This window comes from Phocoena phocoena, chromosome 2 (genome assembly GCF_963924675.1).
Source record: "Phocoena phocoena chromosome 2, mPhoPho1.1, whole genome shotgun sequence".
NCBI lineage: Eukaryota > Metazoa > Chordata > Mammalia > Artiodactyla > Phocoenidae > Phocoena > Phocoena phocoena.
In genome coordinates this window covers 145,369,146-145,393,539 of record NC_089220.1, presented here as the reverse complement: position 1 = coordinate 145,393,539, position 24,394 = coordinate 145,369,146, and the positions used below count along the sequence as shown (strand labels likewise).

General features: G+C 50.2%; 1 protein-coding gene and 1 pseudogene across 1 annotated transcript in view; both read right to left on the bottom strand.

Moving 5' to 3' along the window:
* Window positions 1-24,394, bottom strand: part of APBA2 (amyloid beta precursor protein binding family A member 2) — a 194,511-nt gene that overhangs the window by 161,187 nt on the left and 8,930 nt on the right. The gene's annotated exons all lie outside the window — the stretch shown is intronic.
* LOC136119188 (NADH dehydrogenase [ubiquinone] 1 alpha subcomplex subunit 1 pseudogene) lies at window positions 18,768-18,953 on the bottom strand (annotated as a pseudogene).

The window sequence follows — 24,394 nt, the reverse complement described above, 5'->3', positions numbered from 1 at the left end:
CCCTGCACGCTACAACTTGGACGGTTCCCCTCCAGGCAGGAGTCAAGGCCCATGGACCCCAGGGGATGTTGAGCCTCCCAGGGTGAGGGATTCTCTTCTCAGCCCCTCCTCGAAGCCAGCAGAGCCTCAGGAAGGGCCAGTCACTCGCTCCAGATTGCAGAGTTAAGTCCCAGGTGGAGCCTCTTGGGACATGTGAAGCATTCAACACAGAATGTGGTGATGTGGCCGCACTGAAGCATTTTTAGGTACCGTTTTCTACTCTGCCCACTTTCGAAAATGTTGTAATTTTGTGTTATGCCAAAATGACACTTCCCTGACTATCCGAAAAATGTCCTCGATATGATCAAAGAGAGGTGAAATGATGGAAATGCCACAAATGGTGCAATGGACCCTCTACGTGGATTAAAATGTCTGCATACTACATGATATATTCTAAATGTGATGGATACAAACTTGGGGGAAGTTTAGGGGATCTGACACCTGGTGGGCTCCCCAGACAAGTGAAGATTAGAAACAGGTCCTGAGCCCAAATCACGCCTGTGCCTTCTAGCTGGGCAGCCAGGCTCACCGCAGGTAGCAGGGGCCCCTGGGCTGCATGCACCCCAGCTCTGTTACTGTTTCAGTAGCTTACCACGTCGCTGGGTGGGCTGTCCTTGCATGTGCAAGACCCCTGGTCCAGGACCACGGATCAGGGGCCCGCCCTAAGCCGACGGCTCCCTGGTGTGTGCGCAACCCCACAGAACTTTCTGGAAGCCCACACACCATCCATCCATCAGCACCTCCAATGTGTGCCTAACAGGCACCTGGTGCCCAGCACATCATCCGAGCTGGCCAAGCCCTCCCCCCATGAGACTCAGCCTCCTCCTGTCTGGCTGATGACAACTCAGCCCCCAGCTGGGGTCCCCCTTGACTCCTGTCCTTCCCCTCCTCCAAGCCACCAGGTCTGTGCTGCCTCGAGCGTCAGACGCCTCTAGAACCCCCTCCTGCAATCACCCTCCCCATCAACAGCTCCTAACAGGGCTCCTGCTTCAGCCCTTGCCCAACACGGCCCTCTCAGGGTGGGTCAGCACCACGTAGGTGAGCCACACTCAGTCTCAATCGGCTCGAGCTGCTATAGCCAAGCACCACAGATGGGGTGGCTCATCCAAAGGGATTTACTTCTCACAGTTCTGGAGGCTGGACGTCCAAGATCGGGGTGCCTGCGTGGGTGGGTTCTAGCGAGAGCCCTTGTCTGGGTTGCAGATGGCTGACTTTTGCTGTGTCCTCACACGGTGGAAGAGGAGGGAGCCAGCTGCCTCGCCTCTTCTTATCAGGGCGCTAATCCCATTCTTAGGGCTCCACCCTCATGACCTCATCACCCCAAAGGTCCCACCTCCTAATATCACCACACTGGGCATTAGATTTCAACACAAGAACTGGCGGTGGAGGGGGGGACACAAACATTCACTCCAGGACAAGTGTACATGCCCGTATGATGGTTATTCTTCAACAACACATTCACTTAAAGAAATCAAAGCTAGGGCTGTGGTGGGGAGGGGAAAACGGGATGCCTGCTAATGGGTATGGGCGATGGTAATGTTCCATCCACAAAAATGTGGGCCATTTTTGAAGTCTTTATTGAATTTGTTACAATACTGCTTCTGTCTTATGTTTTGGTTTTTTGGCCCTGAGGCATGTGGGATCTTAGCTCCCCGACCAGGGATTGAACCCGCACCCCCTGCATTGGAAGGTGAAGTCTTCACCACTGGACTGTCAGGGAAGTCCCCAAATGGGTGAATTGTATGTTATGTGAATTGTATCTCAGTAAGGCTGTTATAAAAATATTATTATAAATCGTAAGTCAGGTCGAATCCTCCTCTCCTCAAGCGTCCCCCCTCCAAAGACCCTCGACATGCAGAGCACACGTCCTCATAAGGGTGGGGAGAGCCTCCAGGCCTGGCCTCCGTGCCCTCCGGCCTCCTCAGGGCTCTGTGCCGAGGCTCAGCCACGCCAGGCCTGCCCCCAGTGAGCCCTGGGCGACAGCTGAGCACTAAGCACCCAACTCACAGGGCCGGGCTGCAGCCTTGTCCTGCCCTCCCAGCCCCGTCACCCACGGGACGGAAACCCTGCCATCCCCACCTGCCACATTCTGTGGGGGCCACCCACAGCAGTACTCAGTGGCACCCCGCTGAATGGTGACTCAGTGACAGGACCATCCCCAGGACATACACAGAGACCGATGCTCAGGGGGACCAAGGGCTGCCCAGGCCACCTGCCAGGTGAACAGGGCAACCACTTCGACCAGGTCTGAGGACATCCAGCCCCACCTCGTCAGGGCCCTGCTCACTCATGAACACCTCCACGTACCATGTCCAGCCAGGCGAGGTGCAAACCCTCAGAGTGGCCTGGACACCCAGCTCCATGGCTGTGGGGCATGGGGCATGGAGGGGTCACAGGCTCTGCCCTCAGAGCGGCCACAGCTGGAAGGATGCTGTACAGGAGGCATCCCCTGCCATGTGGGGACGGGAGGACAGCCTGTTCCAACCGACACTACATCCAGGCCAGTTCCTGTTCCAACAAAAAGAGGGGCCGGTCCTCATCCTGAAAGCGCCGCAGATCCCCTCCCACCTCCCTCCCTATTCACATGCTCACCACAAGCAAGGGGGGCGCACGTGGGGCCATGGCGGCCCCACCCCACCCCAGAACCCCGCGCTATCCATCACAGGACAGCAGGGCCACGGCAGCAGCCCTCCACCCACGCCCACCCGGGCAGTCCTTTAAAATACTACATCTTGCCAGAACATTCTGAGATAAATGACACAAATTTCAAGAGGGGAAAAGGAGGGGAAACCGGGGAAGAGGAGCCCAGGGAGGCGCCTGCTTCGTCTACTGCTTTCCAGTCCCCACAGTCCCTTGCCACATGGCGACAGGTGCTGAGACCCGAGCGGGCTCCGAATTTGGGGTGGGGGGACAAGGACACCACAGAAGCTCCACTCCCCGGACAAGAGCCAGCACCTCAGCACCCTGGCCCTGCCCGAGACGCCAAAGGCTGTTACCAGGGTAGTCCTTAAAACAGGAAGAAGCTAACAGGACACAACTAACGAACTAGTAAAACAAAAGGATGGTAGTCTGAGTCTTTATGCTTTTGTCAAGACCCATAGAATATACAACACAGAGAGTGAACCAAACCCTAATTTAGTTATTATTAATAATAATAATAATAGTGTATCAATATTGGCTCATCAGTGGTAACTAATGTACCACACTAACACAAGATATTAATAACTGGGGAAATTAGGGGGTATGGGGGTTACAGGCCATATGGGAACTTTCTGCTCAACTTTTCTATAAACCTAAAACTGCTGAAATAATTATGCTTCCAAATTTTAAAAAATATGGTGGTTCGACAGATGAATGGATAAAGAAGATGCGGCACATATATACAATGGAATATTACTCAGCCATAAAAGGAAACGAAATTGAGTTATTTGTAGTGAGGTGGATGTACCTAGAGTCTGTCATACAGAGTGAAGTCAGTCAGAAAGAGAAAAACAAACACCATATGCTAACACATATATATGGAATCTAAGGAAAAAAAAAAGGTCATGAAGAACCTAGGGGTAAGACTGGAATAAAGACACAGACCTACTAGAACATGGACTTGAGGACACGAGGAGGGGGAAGGGTAAGCTGGGACAAAGTGAGAGAGTGGCATGGACATATATACACTACCAAACGTAAAATAGACAGCTAGTGGGAAGCAGCCACATAGCACAGGGAGATGAGCTTGGTGCTATGTGACCACCTAGAGGGGTGGGATAGGGAGGGTGGGAGGGAGGGAGACGCAAGAGGGAAGAGATATGGGAACATATGTATATGTATAACTGATTCACTTTGTTATAAAGCAGAAACTAACACACCATTGTAAAGCAATTATACTCCAATAAAGACGTTTAAAAAAAAAACCAAAAAAACCCTTCACAGACAAAAAATCAAGCAGACAGCATTTTCATATCTTCTTTTTTGTGGAATCTAAACTATGGCACAAATGAACTTATTTATGAAACAGAAACAGACCCACAGACATAGAAAACAAACTTATGGGAATTCCCTGGTGGCGCAGTGGTTAAGAATCCGCCTGCCAATGCAGGGGACATGGGTTTGAGCCCTGGTCCAGGAAGATCCCACATGCCACGGAGCAACTAAGCCCATGTGCCGCAACCACTGAAGCCCGTGCGCTCTGGAGCCCACAGAGCCCACGGGCCTAGAGTCCGTGCTCCGTAACAAGAGAAGCCACCACAATGAGAAGCCCGTGCACCACAACGAAGAGTAGCCCCCGCTCCCAGCAACTAGAGAAAGCCCGCGCAGCAACGAAGACCCAATGCAGCCAAAAATTAATTAATTAATTTTAAAAAAAAGAAGTAGCAATATCTGTATGCTATTTTTTAAAAAAAGAAAACAACCTTATGGTTACCAAAGGGGAAAGTGGGGGAGGTATACATTAGGAGTTTGGGATTAAAAGATACAAACTATTATATGTAAAATAGATTAACAACAAGGTCCTACTGTATAGCACAGGGAACTATATTCAATATCCTGTAATAAACCATAATGGAAAAGGATCTGAAAAAGAATATGTACATGTATGTATAACTGAATCACTGTGCTGTACACCAAAAACTAACACAACACTGTAAATCAACTACACTTCAATAAAAAATTAAATTAAAAAAACAAATTAATGAATGAATGAAAATAAAGCCTGCTTCCTTTCAGAAGTCGCTTGAGGAAATTTAGATTCTCCTATAAACCACGCTTGGGAGTGAGCAGCTTTCCCAGGATCTGAAACCACGAAACAGCAGGTGTGAGCGCCCCCCTGCCACCTCCCACCTTCTTTCCACCCTAACCTGCCAGACACTGCTACCAAAAGTGCTGGATGAAAACCACTTTCCAGCCCCTTCTCAGGAAGCCCTCTTGCATCACGAAAGGACATCTGCAGAGTGGCATTAAAGCCTCAAAACACGCTGCAAGAAGCTAAGGGATTTTATGCTACAACCAGGAGAAATTTTTTAAAATATTGATAACAGCTAAAATTCTGCAAACCGAAGCCCCACAAGGTGGGGGCTGATGTCTCCTCGGGTTCAGTAAGTCCATCACCTGACCCAGCACCCTGCACACACGGGGCCCATCACCCTGCCACCCTGCCCGCCCCTCGGCGTCCCCCACAAATGGCAGGGATGTTGTCTTGGGAGGTGTGGACCCATGGGCTTTAAGCTCGGCCACTGGGCAGGTAGGCCGAGCCCACCCCGTCTGTCTAGAAGTTCTTGCCTTCTATCCTTGCCTGTAACACAGCAAACCACGGTGCGAGGCATCCGATTTACACGGGACAAAACTCAGCGGTCCCTGCCCTGGACAGTGCGGATGTGCTCAGTACCAGAACATGATCTCCCCAGGGCACGGCAGCCCATGGCCAGGCCACCACGCAGCACGGTGCACAGTAGGTGTTCCACAAGCACTTGCTGAATGATGAGTGAATGGATACACTGATGGATGAAATCTTACAAAACGCTTAATGCACATTTTATTTTTTATTTTTTAAAATATTTATTTATTTACTTATTCATTTATTTTGGCTGCACCGGGTCTTAGTTGAGTCACATGGGATCTTTGTTGCGACATGAGGGATCTTTCAGTTGCAGCATAAGGGCTTCTTAGTTGTGGCATGCAGACTTCTTAGTTGCAGCGTGCACACGGGATCTAGTTCCCAGACCAGGGATCGAACCCGGGCCCCTTGCATTGGGAGCGCAGAGTCTTACCCACTGGACCACCAGGGATGTCCTTAATGCACATTTTAGAAGTAAATGCACACACAAGATACTCAAGGTACCTTCAAGCAAAAGGCCCAGGGAGCAAAGGATAAAAATCAGGTGACACTGGGGCCAGGGGCTCATCCTCTCACAACCCTGCAGCTTGGTGGAACTGTCCCATAACTGTATGAGGGTGCCCCGGTGAAACGAGGCCATCCCCACAGTCCCCAGGGAAATCTGCAGAATAAAGAGAATCAGCCTCCAGAGGGTGCCAGGCTGGATGGAGCACCCCCCCCCACCAGCCACCCAGCCTCCTCACCCACGCCCGCCCGAGTTAGGAGCCAGCAGCTGGAACTCGGGTTTTTTATGCATCTTCACTTCCATGATGCTGTGATGCTGGGCCAGGTAGGGCAGGATGTGGGTTCTGAATGAAGCCGGGAGCCTGACCCGCTCCCTCCCAGTTTCCAAATCCCCCTGCCCCTGAGCACAGCTTTTCCATTTCAGATTTCAAAGCGCAAAGGACAGATCTTTGAATAATTCGTGCTTCCTAATCCCTCGGATATTCTCTGAAATAGCAAGTCTCTTCTCTGGACCTTCCTTGAAATAGCCTGGCCCTTACATATGACAAAATGATGCAAAGTGGCATCTCCGTGACCCAAATATGAACACTGGAAATACTTCCGGGTCTTCCAAATAGCAATAAAAAATATTTAAGACAGCTTAATGCCAAGGCCATTTAATAGAATTCGAGACAGCTCAGGCAAATACACTATTAGAGGGAACAGATAACCAATGAAAAATTCAAACAGATACTACTATATAAGTAGAATTGAGGCGGAAAAATCACTTCATAGCTGTAGAGGATTTCCAAAGACGATGCTCTTGAAATCTCTTTTAAAACAATATGTTCCAACTTCCCACTAATCCAAATTACTCTAGCGATGTCTGCCTTCAGCGGCTAGCAGCAAATATGCATCCTCATTATCTTACTTGGCATGGTGGTATCAAGGAAACTTCTATTTCCATCTTTCCATCACTAAAGCTAACGTGAGTCTCCCATCTGCACTGGTGACAGCTCCCTTTCTGATGAGAAGCAGAAACGTGTCCAGATGGGCTCGGGGCAGCGAGCAGACTGCCCACAAAGCCACCATGGTGTGGGGTGGGCGAGGGGATCATCACAGGGGCTACCTTTTGTCTTTTTTTCTTTTTAACGGGAAACAGTTCTGAATGGCTTAAGCAGGATGTATTTTGATTTGTAAAGCTCTATTAAATTGAAGAAAGAGAAAGAATCCATCCCCAGCTCCATACAGAACAAGTGAATATCATTAGCCCCTAAACTGTCAATGAATTAAACTCCTTCCCTGACCATGTAGAGCAGCCCTGGGTGTGGGCATCTTGTCTCTGCCAAGCAAACCCGCAGGCCAACCCCTGCCACACAGCCCTACGGGAGCTACAGATGCCAGCAATGCACTATCTTATTTGTTCAGGGGAAGCAAAATGGTCCAGTGCTGGTGGCTGTGTTCTTTCTTCCCAACAAGGCCTAATTGCTGCTGTCCTCCTCTGGGATCTGGTCTCCCTGGACAGAGCGGGAAGGCAGCCAACAGAACCTAAACTGTCCAGCTCCCTGGATCAGGCCTCAGTGCGCTAACTCCTGGAAACTCAAAGATGCACAACCCAGGCACAGAGAACTTCCTGTTTCTGAAGGTATTAATATGAAGTCAAAATTAAAATCACATATTCTTATGGTTCTTTCTTTAAGAAACACAATCAATGCTCCTTACTGAAAAACCAGAAAATGTAGGTTATTCATTGTGTGACCCTCCCTTTTGGAAAAGAATCACTTAGATGAAAATTGGTACATTCCCTAAAAATCAACACTTATGATCCCTGAAACTCTAATATTTGAATTTTTTAATAATTTCCTATCAAGCCCATTCAATAGAATGCAAACTATCTCCAGTGGACACACTGTTAGATAAATGTAATATTAAACTAAAATTTCAACTAGACGCAGCTATATAAAAATGGCAAGAGAAAACCTGCTTCATTGCTATATAGAATTTCCAAAGATGATGTTCTGGAAACCAGCCATGGTTTTGACATCTATGAAAACAAATCACTGTGGTGCACTGGGACAAGGGCTATAAGAAAATAACCGTGGGAGAACAGAATATAGAAGAAATAGTTCTCCTATTTATATATATTGGGTTGGCCGAAAAGTCCGTTCAGTTTTTCCGTACGTTCCCAAACGAACTTTTTGGCCAATCCAATATACATATAATCTCCTATATATATAACTGAATCACTGTGCTGTATACCTGAAACTAACACAACACTGTAAAACAACTATACTTCAACTAAAAAAATAAAATTATATATTTTTAAAAGCCAGAACCAAAAAAAAAAAAAACACTGTGGTAACGCTCTTTCTCAACCGACGCGGGTGGTGGGCTGTAGAGGACGGAAGCACAGTCCAGGTGCCCTGGATTGAAGCCTTCACCAGCCGTCTCCACAGATGAGAAATGGCCCCACTGTCATGCCTCTGACAGAAGACATCGAAGACTGCTGTTAGGATGCAAGTCACATCTGCCGGGGTAGCGCTTTCATTTATTGCCCACCCTTAAGGTTTCAGCAGGAATTACTGGGCCAGACACTGTTAACCCACCAGTCCCTGAGCTCTTCCCATTTCCTGCCTGGTGCTATTGGACACCTTACACTGTGACTGCCATCATACCTGAGGACAGACACCTCTGACCCCATCTACCACGTAACTACACAGATCAGTCATTGTCTACCGCAAAGCCCTGAAGAAACGAGACGATTCTTTCACTCAGGCTGAATAATCCCATACTGGAGGGGCTTCTAATGATAAGCCATATTCCCTGACTCCAACTTCCCCACGCCACTGCCAATCCTCTTCCTTAGTTCAGATTTTAATTCTTCTGGTGGCTATTTCCATCTCTCTAAATAATATTTTTACACCTCTATTTCTGGATATATTATCAACTTCAGATAAAATGTACTGACACCCTTATACGAGAGGCGACACGTTGCAGGACCTCCTGGGCTCTTGTGCCGCTGACTGTGATCACAGTAGCCATGGCAGGTGCTCCCATCCTGACGAAGGGCTCTGGGAGAAACACATCCGCCAGAGAATCTCCCACCAATTCTGGGAACAGAGGCACATCCTTTGGGTGGCCTGTGACCATGCAGCCCTCAGGATGAATACAAGCTCTTTTCTCTTTTTGAACTTGTTAAAGCCCTAGATAGGAGGTGTCATTCACTTGGCCTGTCCCTGCTGCTCTTTGGGGGTAGGGACTGGCTCCCACACCCACCTGCACCCTCCAGTTTCAGCAGCAGGCCCAGGCGCCCGTGGAGACTACATGTGCGCCTGCTGAGAGCAGAAGCGAGCGAGCACCAGTGTGGTCAGCCCCCACCTGCCAACGCACAGGGGCTGTGAACCGCAGAGACCGAGGTCTCACCGCTTTGTTCTTTCTACTACACAACGTGTTCTTGACGTCCAACGGATGAACGGATAAACAAAATGTGGCATGTACATACAACGGAATGTGACTCGGCCTTAAAAAAGAAGGAACCCCTAAATACGTAAGGAACTCATACAACTCTGAAAAAAACAATTTTTTTCATGAGCAAAGGACCTAAATAGATTTTTCCAAAGACATACAAATAGCCACAGGCACATGAAAAGGTGCTCAACATCACCGATCATCAGGGAAATGCCAATCAAAACCATAGTGAAGTATCACCTCACACCTGTTAGGATGGCCCTCACCAAAAAGACAACAAATAACAAGCGTTGATGAGCACGTGGAGAAAAGGGAGCCCTCGTGCTCTGTTGGTGGGAATGTAAATTGGTGCAGCCACTATGGAAAACAGTGTGGAGGCTCCTCAAAAAATTTTAAATACAACTACCATATGATCCAGCAATTCTGTTTCTGGGTATATATTCAAAAAAAAAATGAAATCACTATCTCAAAGAGGTATCTGCACTCAAATGTTCATTACAGCATTATTTACAACAGCCAAGATATGGAAGCAGGGGGCTTGCCCGGTGGCGCAGTGGTTAAGAATCCGCCTGCCAATGCAGGCGACACGGGTTCGAGCCCTGGTCTGGGAAGATCCCACATGCCGCGGAGCAGCTAAGCCGGTGCGCCACAACTACTGAGCCTGCGCTCTAGAGCCCGCGAGCCACAACTACTAAAGCCCGTGCACCTAGAGCCCGTGCTCCGCAACAAGAGAAGCCACCGCAATGAGAAGCCCGAGCACAGCAACGAAGAGTAGCCCCCGCTCGCTGCAAAAGATATGGAAGCAATATGGGTCCATAGACAGATGAATGGATAAAGAATATATCACATATATATATACATATATGTATACACGCACACGTACACACAGTGGATTACTATATAGTATTAAAAAAAGGAGGGAATTCCCTGGCGGTCCAGTGATTAGGACTCTGCGTTTCCACTGCAGGGGACATGGGTTCGATCCCTGGTTGGGGAACTAAGATCCTGCAGGCTGCAAGGCGTGGCCAAACAAGATAGACAGATAGATAGATAGACAGATAAAAGAAGAAGGAAATCCTATCATTTGTGATGTTGTGGATGAACCTGGAAGGCATTATGCTAAGTGAAATAAGACAGAGACAGACAAATACACACTACGTAGGTGATCTCACTTAGACGTGGAATTGTGGTTTCCAGGGGCTGGGGGAGGGGGAAATGGGGAGTTTGTGTTTATGCGGACAGAGTTTCAGTTGGGGAAGATGAAAAAGTTTTGGAGGTGGATGGTGGTAACGGTTGCACCACAAAGTGACTGTACTTCATACCACTGAACCGTACACATAAAAATGATTAAAGTGGTACATTTCATGCTATGTATATTTTACCACAATTTTAAAAACTTAAAAAAATTAAGATTTCCTTGATGCCAGAAGACAGAGTGGGGGGCGCAACAGCCGTCTCATCAGCTGATGTTCCCAGATGTTTCCTCTCCCCGTGGAGGGGCCCCGGGCCTGGGGCAACCGAAAGAGAAGCCTCTGTCTAAAAAATAACTTTGGTAGGGCTTCCCTGGTGGTGCAGTGGTTGAGAGTCTGCCTGCCGATGCAGGGGACACGGGTTCGTGCCCCGGTCCGGGAGGATCCCACATGCCATGGAGCGGCTGGGCCCGTGGGCCATGGCCGCTGAGCCTGCGCGTCCGGAGCCTGTGCTCCGCAACGGGAGAGGCCACAACAGTGAGAGGCCCGCGTACCGGAAACAAAAAAAAATTTTTTTAATTTTAAAAAATTAAAAATTAAAAAAAAAATAACTTTGGTGGAATGACTGTCAAGGGACAAGGAGCAACACTCACTCCGGGAGGATGAGGTGGGAGACAGAGAAGATACTCCACTGCTTCTCCGAATGGTGAGGAGCCCAGAGGCCCTTCTTACCAAAAGCGGGGAGAGTTGCCCTTTCTACGGCACAAGCAGCTCACAGGATGCGCCAGGCCGGGGGCTCCGGAAAATCCAGGGGCCCCAGCCTCGTTCAGAAGCAGCACCCCACACTCACGGGGCACCTGAGAGAGGCAGAGGTATCATTTGCAAACGCACAAGAGGATATTTTTACCAATGATAAAGTGGATTTTTTTTTAACAAGCATTAAGATTTTTTAACAGACTTTGGAAATGAAAGGGTTCCCATCTGCATGTGTCAAGGCGAGATCCCCTTTCTGGCACTTCCGAGGCTGCATCAGGGTTGATTCAAATAGAAAACACACCTTCTCTGGCATCTACTCCTCTGGGGAAAGGCAGACTTTATGGCTGAAAGGGTGACCGAGCTCTCCCAAGTGGAGACACTACAACAAACAGCTCAGATACTCTCTGACTCTGGAACATTTCACGAGCCAGCTATGGGGAGAGGCGGTGAGCGGTCGTGTCGACGGTGGGACCCCGATCCCAGCGCTCCAATGTCACTGAAAGCAAACAGTTTTGTTGCAGAGAATGGCCAGGCCCTGCCAGGCTCTCTGGGACCTGCACCTCCATCCCACCTGGCACCCGCCTGCCTCTGCATCCTGGCCAGCATCTCTGGCCATCACAGAAGCCCGTGAAATCCTGCTATACCTTGCTCCCACTGAAGGCCAAATCAAAACCACTTGGCCCAGCATACGAAATGTTTCCGGACAAAATGCAGCAAAATAAAAGCCACATAGGCCCCTCCTTTGCCCTCCCTCACTGGGCCACGGCTGGCCCGTCCGATGATGCACACAGGTGGCCTCAGATCTGAGCCAGGATCCGCCCAGGCCACCATGGGGCCAGGACTGTGAAGCAGGCTTCAGCGACACATTTTCCATTAAACGAAAGAAAAATGGGCGATTGTGAGCAGTCATACGAACGTAGTGAAATGCTGTCGCAGTCCACTCATTCGAAATAAAACCCATCCCATTAGGAAGACTGTAATTGCAGCCCATTCTGCTCTGGATGAGGCTGACTGTCGGAAGATAAGGGTTTAAAATTGAAAATCAAAGAGCGGTTCCTCAGTGATTCCCAGGAAACGAGGTGCACACAAGAAGGTATTAAACCCACCCACACAAAGACTTGTCCCCGACCCACACCAAGAATCCTAAAAGTCACCTTAACAGATTTCAAATTTTCGAGTAAAACGCAATGACATAAATAAGTCCTTAATCATACTGCACTGCTTGAGTTACCGGATTTTAATGACACTACCTCTCCAGGTCAGGGGGACCTGACAAAGCTAACCCCACCGCCATGAAAAGTCGCCTGCCCCTTTTTATCACTTAGAATACAAATTCCAGGGACTTCCCTGGCGGTCCAGTGGTTAGGACTCTGCGCTTTCAATGCAGGGGGCCTGGGTTCAATCCCTGGCCGGGGGAACTAAGATCCTGCAAGCCGTGTAGCATGGCCAAAAAAAGAAAAAAAAACAACCACCATTCCAGAATCCATCCCAAACTGGAAGGAAGGACCCCAATGAAACGGAACTCCTGTCCCGCTGATCAGGGAAATACACTCTTCTCAAATAACCGAGCCCCACCTGGCCCCTGGCATCAGACCTCACTCATCCTGGTCTCCCATCCGGGGCCCTTGGACTTGGTCTCCATCTCCGCATGCTGGGAGTCACTTCCTGTCCACGGTGGACGTCCTGTTCCTACTCTTGGCCATCCCTCTAACCAGAGTTTCTGGTGCCACGGGGAAAGAGTGGGTTTTCTTGCTAGCTGCTCCCCCACTAAATTCTGACACGGCTGGCCTGGTTCCACTTCCATCAGCTCTGAAGATGGCACAGAAAGCCCTGCCGCTTCCTCCCGCTGGGCACCCTCGTGTGAGTGGAGAAAGTGAGCCTGAACGTGGCCAGAAATGGGGTGTCAGGGAACCTCAGAGGGGAAGGGGTTCCTGGAAGATGGGGCGGCAATAATCAAAACACCCCATCTGCAGCCCACAGCCCGGGGCAGGCTCCCCCAGCCCGACAGACTGCAGATCCCACCCACGAGGCCAGGGTCCTTCCACCCCATGCTCTGCGGCCAGAAGATGGCTCTGTCCTCTACACACACGAGATCACTATTAGAAGGCAATATTTGAAACACAGAGATGGCATATCTCCATATGTTAATTACGAGCTCTTTCACTGTCTGGTAATGAAATGATACGTGGAAACTCTGCATGTCAGAACACGGCATCTACCTATAGAGGGCTCAAAACCACTCCTAAATTTCAGAATCTTCGGAAGTAAAAGAGACGGTCATGCTTGTTGCCAAACAGTGCTGCTGACCTGGAGGAAGGGAACCGCAGCAGAGAAGGGTGGGCCTCCCCAGCTGCCCCCTCCCCACCATTCAGAGTGGGGAGCCCTGCCCCCCACCCCCCAGGCCTCCAGCTTCTGGTTTTTAAGACTCTCAGGATTTGGGAATGAGACTGAGTAGACAAGCACTTTAAAATTCATTACCAGGAGGTTCCCACAGACTTTGCTTCCATGCATAGGAAATAGTCCATTTCTCCAAGTACTTGCCTACAAGTCCAGTTTGAGGGAATTGATGTAGATTGTTCCATTCTGGGTTTTTCAACCGGAGGAAATTTAAAAATTCTTCCTTCCAGCTCAACAGAGCGAATCCACGAATCTACTGCTTCTGTGAAAGGAGGACAAAGACCCTCCTGGGGCCGCTGGATCTGGCAGCAGCTTCTCCCTGGATTCTCAGGGCAGCCAACGGCGTAGGGGCAACAGGACACCAGGCCAAGGGCCCCATGGTGGCGACCAGCCTGACTCATGCACCAGGATGGTCCCAGGTGGTTCAGGAAGAGGGCCTGGCGTCAATCCATTTGCCAAATCGCCAGGGAAATAAGGTATTTTTTAAATAAATAATGGCTTCTGAGCCCAGGGTTCGGGTCCCCGCCCATGGGGTCAGCGCCCCAGCACCCCCAGCATGGGGGTGGGGTGCTCTCAGGGAAGGGATGTCTCCCTGGAAGAATGTTATCACACCTCAGGATCAGCCTGTGTGTCACAGGGAAGCCTCTGGAGCTCCCCACAGGCTCCCCCATGGGTTCTTGGTTTCCTCTCAAAACCCCAAAAGCAAACCCCAGACCAGGGGCCCTAGGGAGCCCGTGTGCTGGGAGGCCCTCCAGGGTGGTCAGCTGGAATGCTATTTGCTGGACCCCTGCTCAGTGGTGCAGCATCAAAGGAGGGAGAGGGAGGGGGAGGGGGAGGGGGAGGAGCAGGGGGGGAGGGGGAGAGGGAGGGAAAGGAGAGTGAGGGGGAGGGGAGGGGGGAGGAATGGGGGGAGGGGAGGGGGAGGAATGAGGGGAGGGGAGGGGGAGCAGGGAGGGAGGGGGAGGAGCAGGGGGAGGGGAGGGGGAGAGGGAGGGGAGGAGGAGAGAGAGAATGTTCCTGTGGAGGACTAGAGAGGGAGAGAGAAGGGAAGGCTGGGGAGAGAGGGGAGGTAGGAGGCAGAGGACAGGAAAGGGGAAGGGAGAGAAGCAAGGCAGGCCCTCCCCCTCACACAGGGTCTGTGGCCGATGGAGCCTTTCTGGAGGTCAATCTGCAGCCTTCACATTAGGCCCAGCCATTCTACTTCTGGAAATATACCATAAGGAAAGAATCACGGGGATCTGCTGAAAAAGAAAAAGGCTTCCCTGGTGGCACAGTGGTTAAGAATCCGCCTGCCAAGGTAGGGGACACTGGTTCGAGCCCTGGTCCAGGAAGATCCCACATGCCACGGAGCAACTAAGCCCGTGCGCCACAACTACTGAGCCTGCGCTCTAGAGCCCGCAAGCCACAACTACTGAGCCCACGTGCCACAACTACTGAAGCCCGCGTGCCTAGAGCCTGTGCTCCGCAACAAGAGACGCCACGGCAATGAGAAGCCCGTGCACCGAAACAAAGAATAGCCCCCGCTCGCCGCAGCTAGAGAAAGCCGGCGCGCAGCAACTAAGACTCAACACAGCCAAAAATAAATAAGTAAATAAATAAATAAATTTCAGAAAAAAGAAAAACAGAGCTACAGGGTGTTTATGACAGCATCGTTCAGGGCAGAAAAACATTCTAAACAAGCCCAATGTCCAAGCGAGGGGCACGGGTCAGTGCACGACGGACAAACTCCCATCGCTGCGGGTCGAAGAAAGAGGCCCCCGGCGCAGCGGAGGGAGAGGCGTGTGGGCAGCTGTGCACGTGCCAAGCACACAGAAGAACCCGCGTGAACAATGCCTCCCCCCACCCCCCACTGCAGGAAAAATCCAGGATGTCTAAGTCTCCTGTTTGCTGATCTCTATTTTCTAATACAATGAACTGGGAGGCTTGCGATAACTAAAGTTGTTAAAAGAAAAAGTGTTCTCTCTTGCCCAAAACTGCTTTAATACTAAACAACTGCATTAAGCCATATGACACTGCTTATATTTGACCCCTTCTGACTTAACGAAAACAGCCGTTTCATAGGGTTCAACATGATCTTGTCCTAAAATCCAGATGAGCCGTGAGACCCACAGGAATCATTTCCTCTCAGGGATTTGTGAGGAGCCGTGACTGACTGACCCTCTCAGTGCGGGTCCCCCGTTCCCCCAGGAGACACCAGCCCCACCGCGCCGAGCGCCTCCCACGTGCCCAATGCCACCGTAACCCTGTGCGAGGATCATCTCATCTGTAACTCACGTCATCTTGCAAAGCGTGTGGGGGGCTTCGGGAGGCAGGCTGGGTCCAGACAAGCCCTTCCCACCCTCCATCCTTGCTGTTTGGGCTCATTTACAAAACGGGGTCCTGACTGGGCTTCTCTCTCCCCTGCGGGGCTCACTCCTTCCTCTGAATCCTGCACCTCCTCCAAAAATACTGGAAGTGACCATTACAAAAGTTAAAGAAGATGTAATTACCCCAAACCAGGGTTCCAGCTGCCGGCTGGACCTGTTTTCCCGTGTCCCCACCAGGCCACCCTTCCTGTGGAAACACAGCTGTCCCGACTACCTACTCAGCGCTGGCCATGAAGCCTCAGCCAGCCCAGAAACACAGACGCTCAGCTCCCCTTTGCCTCCTGGCTGAACTGCCAACCGCACACACATCAGCTTTGGTCCATGATGTCGGCTGTGAGCAATGTCACCCCCTAAAAAAATGGTCACTGGTCACTCACAGAAGTGACCCAGGGCTGATCAGGGGAGGGCAGCCGTCTCAGGACCTCAACACATAAGAAGGGAGCAGAAATGAGAGAAATGCAAAGCAAAACTACAATGAGGTATCACCTCACACAGGTCAGAATGGCCATCCCCCCAAAATTTACAAACAATAAATGCTGGAGAGGGTGTGGAGAAAAGGGAACCCTCCTGCACTGTTGGTGGGAATGTAAATTGATACAGCCACCATGGAGAACAGTATGGAGGTTCCTCAAAAAAATAAAAATAGAGTTGCCATATGATCCAGTGATCCCATTCCTGGGCATATATCCAGAGAAAACTCTGATTCGAAAAAATACATGCACCCCTATATTCACAGCAGCACTATTTACAATAGTCAAGACATGGAAACAACTTAAATGTCTGTCGACAGATGAATGGATAATGAAGACGTGGTACATATATACAAAGGAATACCATAAAAAAGAAAGGAATAATACCATTTGCAGCAACATGAATGCAACTAAAGATGATTATACTAAGCAAAATAAGTCAGAAAGACAATCACCATATGATATCACTTATACGTGGAATCTATAACATGACACAGATGAACTTATCTATGAAACAGAAACAGACTCATGGACATAGAGAACAGACTTGTGGTTGACAAGGGGGAGGGAGCTGGGGGAGGGGTGGAGTGGGAGTTTGGGATTAGCAGAGGCAAACTATTATATATGGATAAACAGTAGGGTCCTACTGAACAGCACAGAGAACTATATTCAGTACCCAGTGATACACCATAATGGAAAAGAATACAAAGAAAAGAATGTGTATATATATATATATATATATGTGTGTGAATCACTGTGTTGTACAGCAGAAATTTTTTTTTAACATCTTTATCAGAGTATAATTGCTTTACAATGGTGTGTTAGTTTCTGCTTCATAACAAAGTGAATCAGTTATACATATACATATGTCCCCATATCTCTTCCCTCTTGCGTCTCCCTCCCTCCCACCCTCCCTATCCCACCCCTCTAGGTGGTCACAAAGCACTGAGCTGTACAGCAGAAATTAACACAACATTGTAACTCAACTATACTTCAATTTTAATTTAAAAAAAAATTTTTTTTTAAAAAAGAAGGAAGCAGAGGCCCAGGGCACTGCTTTCTGGAGTTGTCAGACAGAGGAAACCTGGGCAGGGTGCCAGCAAACTTACGGGGGGGGGGGGGGGGGCTTATCTCAGCTGGGGATGGCCCCCAGCACCCGCGCAGACCGCATCTGAGAAGCTGGTTCTTTCCAAGCACCCAGAAATCTGGGGCATTAAAAAAATCTATTCTAAGTACTGGACTGAACTTTCCCTCAGGTTCCATGTGGAGAGGAAAGAAGGAAGACCAACAGGGACGACAAAGCCAAGGGTCTGGAGCTGGGCGGGGGCAGGGGGATGGACAGCAAGGCTCCGAGCCCAGGTCCCACTGCCAGGAACCCCAGGGTGACGGGACTCAAACTGCCCTCCAATTTCTCTCAAAAGACATTTTTTTTCTAAATAGTTGTAGACCTACAAACAAATCGTGCAGATAGTACAGAGTTCCCAAAGAATACCCTCACATCCGATTTGCCCAGTCATTAAATCTTACATCCAAGTCGCACATTTGTTACATTTAACGAACCAATATCAGTGTGTTACTGCTAACCAAGGTTACGTTCTATTGACGTTTCCCTGGTTTTAACCCAGTGTCCTTTATCTGCTCCAGGATCCCACCCATTCTATTTAAACATCCTGTCTCCTTCGGCTTCTCTTGGCTGTAACAGATTCTCAGAGTTTGGTGAAACTACGGTTTCATCTGTTCTAAGGAGTGCTGCTCAGGTATTTGATAGAACGCCCCTCTGCTGGAATTGAACTGCTGTTTTCCTTGTGATTAGATTTGGGGTTTGGGCAGAAAGGCCACGGAGCTGAAGAGCCATCCCCATCACATCCCATGGAGGGGCACACCATCAAGGTGACGCATCACTGCTGGTGGACCTGGATCCCGTGGCCGAGGCAGGGTTATCAGGTTTCTCCACTGTCAAGTTCCTCTGTTTCCCCTTTTCCAGGCTGTGCTCTTCGGAAGGACGTTACCAGGTACAGCCCACGCTTGAAGAGGGGGGAGTTCCGTCCCCCCTCATTTCTGTTAGTCAACACCAGCAGGGACCACCTCCTGCAGACCCGTATCTCCCTTTGTGGCCACACCCCACAGAAGCCCCATTTGGCCCTTACTTCTTTTTTTTTTTATTTTACTTTTTTGTTTTATTTTTATTACACACTACAAAATACACTGCATAACCTTCTAGCAGGGGTAGACAAGCATAACTGAGTTATTTTTCATCAATCAAGAAAATGCTTCCTTAATCAATGTTCTCCAAACCCTCTGACACATAGTAACGATTAACTCCAGAGATGCGCCTATCTCTTTCCATCGAATTCCACTGAAATGAATCATGGGCAACCCTTTTTTCCTCGCCCCCGTTAGTGAACCTGTGGGTGCATGCAGTGGCCATGAGGGCGATCCTGGGGAGAATCTCGAACCACATCGCGACACCGTTACCAAGGCCAAACACTTCCTTCCAAGCTCCTTAAAGGTGACCCGGCTTCAATCCCTTTCCGGTAACTGGCCCTTTCTTCTTATCTCCACTGAGGCCAACACACACAAATCAAAAGCTCCCTGAGGGTCCAATCTCCTCCACCCCGTTTCCTGTGTGCCTGCAAGAACCCAGCATGGTGCTTTTCCCTCTGCACACGCTGAAATGTCTCCTTCTGAGCTGTCCCGATGTCCCCGGGGTGGCCAGGCTGCAGCAACAGGCGGGCAGGCCCCTGGCGGAAGTCCAGCTCCCTAGCTAACCATCCAGGGCAAAGCTGCTCCTGGCCCAGGCCCACACCCTCCTCCACCCACTGGCCACGTAAGAGGGGAGCCGGGGAGATGCACTGCAGACGGTGCGGTCAGGGAGGCTGCAGGAGGTGCAGCTGGAGGGCACTCACTGGGCTCAGCGAATTTGCGTTTCTAGACTTCTGAACCACACCACCCACAGATATGACCCCCTCCTAAAATCCCAACCACGGACAACGTTCTGGGACCCCACACACTCAAGCAGAGGTGCTCTCCATATCACAAACAGCAGCCACAGGACCTTGGGGGAGAGGCTGAGCAGAGCTGCAGGGCCCGCTGCTCCAGGCTGGCTCCCCACGGGCCCCGGAGGGTGGGTGTAGCGCCACCCAGGCCCCAGCCTCCGCCTGTCCAGGCACAGCCCTCAGACCCCTGTTCTGATCCTCGAGCCACACGGCTGAAGCCTCCGTGCTATCCCAGCACCAGGACTGGGCCAGGAGTCCAGCAGAGTGGAGCCAGGAGCATGCCTAGGACCACTGAGGCCAGGTGTCACCTCCCGGCCTCCCTCGCATCTCTGTGGACCACCTCACAGGCGACCACTATGCTGTGGGTCTTGTCTATTTCAGACGGCGCAGGAGACCACGTGTGCGCAAGCTCAGATGCAATGACCACACGTGGGACCCAGCCCAAAGCTGGATGCCTGATGGACAGTCACCCAGCACAACTGGAGGGGTGGTAGGGGCCGGGAAGGCTGCCAGGGGGCGCTGTGGACACAGACAGCAGGGACCTCTAGGATCTCAGTGTGATGGGCAGGGTGGCCTGGAGAGCGCTGGACAGGGGGCGCCCCTCGGAATCCCCACCCAGTTTCTGGGCCGACCCAAAGGAGCTGTTCATACACACCATCTCGCTCCGTTATCTCCTTACAGCTCTCTGGCTTCCCACTCACCTGAAACCACAGAGCCTGTGACCCTCAAGGGCTCGGGCTGTTTGTGTCTGGTTTTCCTTAAGTGCACAGCTCTGCCCTTGTGCAGGAAGAAAAACTCTCATGGAGAGAACTTATCCATATCAATTACCTGTGTATAGATCTCAGCATCCTACTTGGGTTTATGGACTCTGATTTCATTTAGAAAATACAATGTGCATCTGAATATTAATAAGCACTTGGTGGAATGGCCACATTTAATCATCTCACATTAAATTAAATGTAATCTTGATTTTGATATTATTGTTCCAGCAGGAAAATAAGCCATGAGTCAGTCAATTGAAAGTTCTCCCTGAAGATTCCGAGATGCTGTACTGCTCTTTTTTTTTTCTTTTTCAGTTTTTATTGAAGTTTAATATAGACACTGAAAAGTTCCTTATCATAAAGTAGAACCCACCCAGGCAAACCTCACACAGATCAAGAATGGGACATTGGGACTTCCCTGGTGATGCAGTGGTTAAGAATCCGCCTGCCAATGCAGGGGACACGGGTTCGAGCCCTGGTCCAGGAAGCTCCCGCATGCTGTGGAGCACCTAGGCCCATGCGCCACAACTACTGAGCCTGCATTCTAGAGCCCGAGAGCCACATACTGAGCCCACGTGCCACAACTACTGAAGCCTGCGCGCCTAGAGCCCGTGCTCCGCAACAAGAGAAGCCACTGCAGTGAGAAGCCCACGCACCGCAACGAAGAGTAGCCCCTGCTCGCCGCAACTAGAGAAAGCCCGCGTGCAGCAACGAAGACCCAACGCAGCCAAAAATAAAATAATTTTTTAAAAAATGGGACATTGTCCTTGCAGCAACATGGATGGACCTAGAGATTATCATACTGAGTGAAGTAAATCAAAGAAAGACAAATATCATGATATCACTTATGTGTGGAATCTAAAATACAACACGAACATATCTACAAAACAGAAACAGACTCACAGACATAGAGAACAGACTTGTGGTTGCCAAGGGGGAGGGAGGCGAGAGAGGGAAGGATTGAGAGTTTGGGATTAGCAGATGCAAACTGTTACATATAGAATGGATAAACAACAAGGTCCTGCTGTATTGCACAGGGAACTATATTCAATAACCCTGTGACAAACCATAATGGAAAATAATATGAAAAAGAATATGTATGTATAACTGAGTCACTTTGCTGAACAGCAGAAATTAAAACATTGTTTTAATTTACATCAATAACATCTTAAAAAAGAAGAAAGAAATGGGACATTGTCAGTCCCTCCAGAAGCCCGGTGCCCTCCTGGTGCCCCCTCTAATCATCATCTCCCAAGGGCACCCTGACTTCCCACCCGACGTGGGAGAGTTGCCCGTTGCCCTTCCCGTCAGTGGAGCCACGCGGTAGGGACTAGGGACTCTAGGGTTTGGGTCTTGGGCTCAACAGCACGTGGCAGGACTCATCCATGCCACTGAACACACTTGCAGTGCCTGCTGGATGGTTTCCATGTGCGATAAGCCCCAGTGTTCAGAGCAGTCTATGGCTGGTGGACCTTGGGTCATCTGTCGTTTGACAACCACGCTTCTACGGATGCTCTGGTGCATGCGTCTGGAGGGCTCTATTAGTTTCCTGTGGCCCCTGGAACAAATCACCACAAACACGTGCCTTTGACCAACTCAAGTTCAGGAGACCGGGAATCTGAAAGCAGTTTCAGTGGCTGAAATCTAGGTGTTCGCAGGGCCCCCCTCCCTCTGGAGGCTCCAGGGGAGAATCACCTCTTCCAGTTGCCGATGCTGCCGGCATTCCCTGCCTTGTAGCCACATCACTCCGATCTCTGCCTCCGTGGTCACTGTCTTCTCCTCTGTGTCTACATTCCCTCTGCCTCTCTCTTAGAAGGACCTTTGTGGGGACTTCCCTGGCGGTCCACTGGTTAGGACTGGGCCCCGGGTTCGATTCCCTGGTTGGGGCGCGCCAAAAAAAAAAGGACCCTTGTGATGGCATGCAAGGCCCACCCAGATAAGCCAGGATCATCTCCTCATCTCAGTGTCCCAACTCACGTCTGCAAAAGCTTCACCATGTAAGGTCACATTCACAGGTTCCAGGGATGGGGACCTGCCATCTTTAGGGGCCATATGCACACTGCACCCAGTTTTGCATTTAGGCGACACTGCAAAACCGCTTCCTAAAGCAGCTGTATAAACTTACACCCTGATCAATCAACCATCAGAGGCCGCTCCACAACCTCTTCAATGCCTAGTTTCTGCTCTTTTCAATTTTAGCCCTTCTGGTGGTGTGTAACGGTATCAAATTGGGGTGGGTAATTTTATGTGTCAACTTGACTGGCCACAGGGCGCCCAGATTAAACATTATTTCTGGTTGTGTCTGTGTGTCTCTGGATGAGAAGAGCATTTGCATCAGTGGACTCGGTAAAGCAGACACTCTCCCCAGTGTGGGTGGGCGTCCAACCCACTAAGGGCGTGAACAGAACAAGAGATGGAGGAAGGAGGGATTCGCCCCTTTTGCTGCCTCACTGTTGAGCTGGGACCTCTCACCTCATCTTCTGCCCTTGGGCTGGGATTCACACCATGGGCCCCCTGGGTCCTCAGGCCTTCAAGTCTCAAACTGAACTACACACCAGCTTTCTTGGCCTCCAGCTGCTGACCACAGATCTGGGGACTTCTCAGCCTCCATAATCATGTGAGTCCTCATAATAAATCTCCAAATATAGGGAATTCCCTGGCGGTCCAGTGGTTAGGACTCGGTGCTTTCACTGCCATGGCCCGGGTTTAATCCCCAGTCGGGGAACTAAGATCCCGCAAGCCACGTATAGTGCAGCCAAAAAGAACAAAAAAATATAACACACACACACACACACACACACACACACACACACACACACACACACACAATGGTCTGTTTCTATGGAGAACCCTAAAACATTTACAATTTATTTGTCATTTCCCTCCCTGATGACTAATGGAGTTGAGGACCTTTCCATATGGTTACTGGGCCTTCTTTTTGGTGAAATGTCTTTGGTCCCTTTTTCTACTCAGTTGTTTGCCTTTTTCTTGGACAGTGCTTTATTTTAAGATGAGTAATTTGTTAGAACATCTTCCACGAAGCACACAGTGTGGAGGGGAACATGTGTTTTTGGTGTCAGGGCCTGAGATGTGAGGTCCAGATGGATGTGAGTGACGCATTGCCGTGAATTCTGGATGATGAACACCCACCACGGCCTCCAGGACTCTGTCAGCCCAGACAGTTTCCATAAGGAAAACGCACGACACCTTGTAGTTGGGAACTCAGGTGAGCGAGACACAATTCAGCCCAAAATTAAGGTGTTATGCTTCCATTTACTTCCTTGAAACCAGAGCTAATTTCACTTCAAGGAAGTGACCATTACATTGGGACATTAAACTCTATTTGTATTTCTACAAATGCACGTGGATTTTACAGAATCTCCTGAGTCAGTCGGCAGCAGCTGCTAATCAAGGCTGCACGGGACGGCCCACCTATGGCTGTGGGTACCACGCGTGAGCACAGAGAGGCAGCCACGCCACCAGCGTGACCATTGGCTTTCTGCCATGAAATATTGGATATTAAATACACCAAGTCTGGCTTCTCTACTTCACTGTAAAGGAAGAAAGCCGGTTTGGGCTACCAGTCAACACGAACTGCAGCGTAATATTCGGGGTTTGATGAAAACCGTCAGGGGAGCGAGCCCCAGGCCTGCCCGCCTGCAGCACGCAATCCCCACCCGTGCCCACCTGGAGCAGCCACTTGGCCCTTGGAGGCAGAGAGGTCAACACACAGGGAGAGTCCCCCACCCCAACAAATGCATCTTTCTCCCAACAAATCATGACTTCTAACTGCCCCACAATTAGCAGGCAGTTTCCAGCTCCAGCGCACGGCAGTAAGCTGTGAAAGACGCATTCACCAGCGTCCTAGCCAGCTCCCCGCAGAGGCCGAGCCTCGGGCCACGGAGAGGGAATGGTGCCCACCCCCACCTGTGCCAACGCAAAGAGCAGGCTGTCCATATGTCCGGAAAGGGGAGCAACTGTAAGACATGTTTTCTGACCCACCATTACTCGGAGGATGAACAGCCCACCAGAGCCTGAAAGGGGAAGACTGGGCAGGATCTCGCGTGCCCAGGCTTTCGGGGCTCCTGAGAGGAGCCCTCCAAGGACCCCCCAGAGCTCGGCAGCCTGCAGAGGCCACTGGAGCC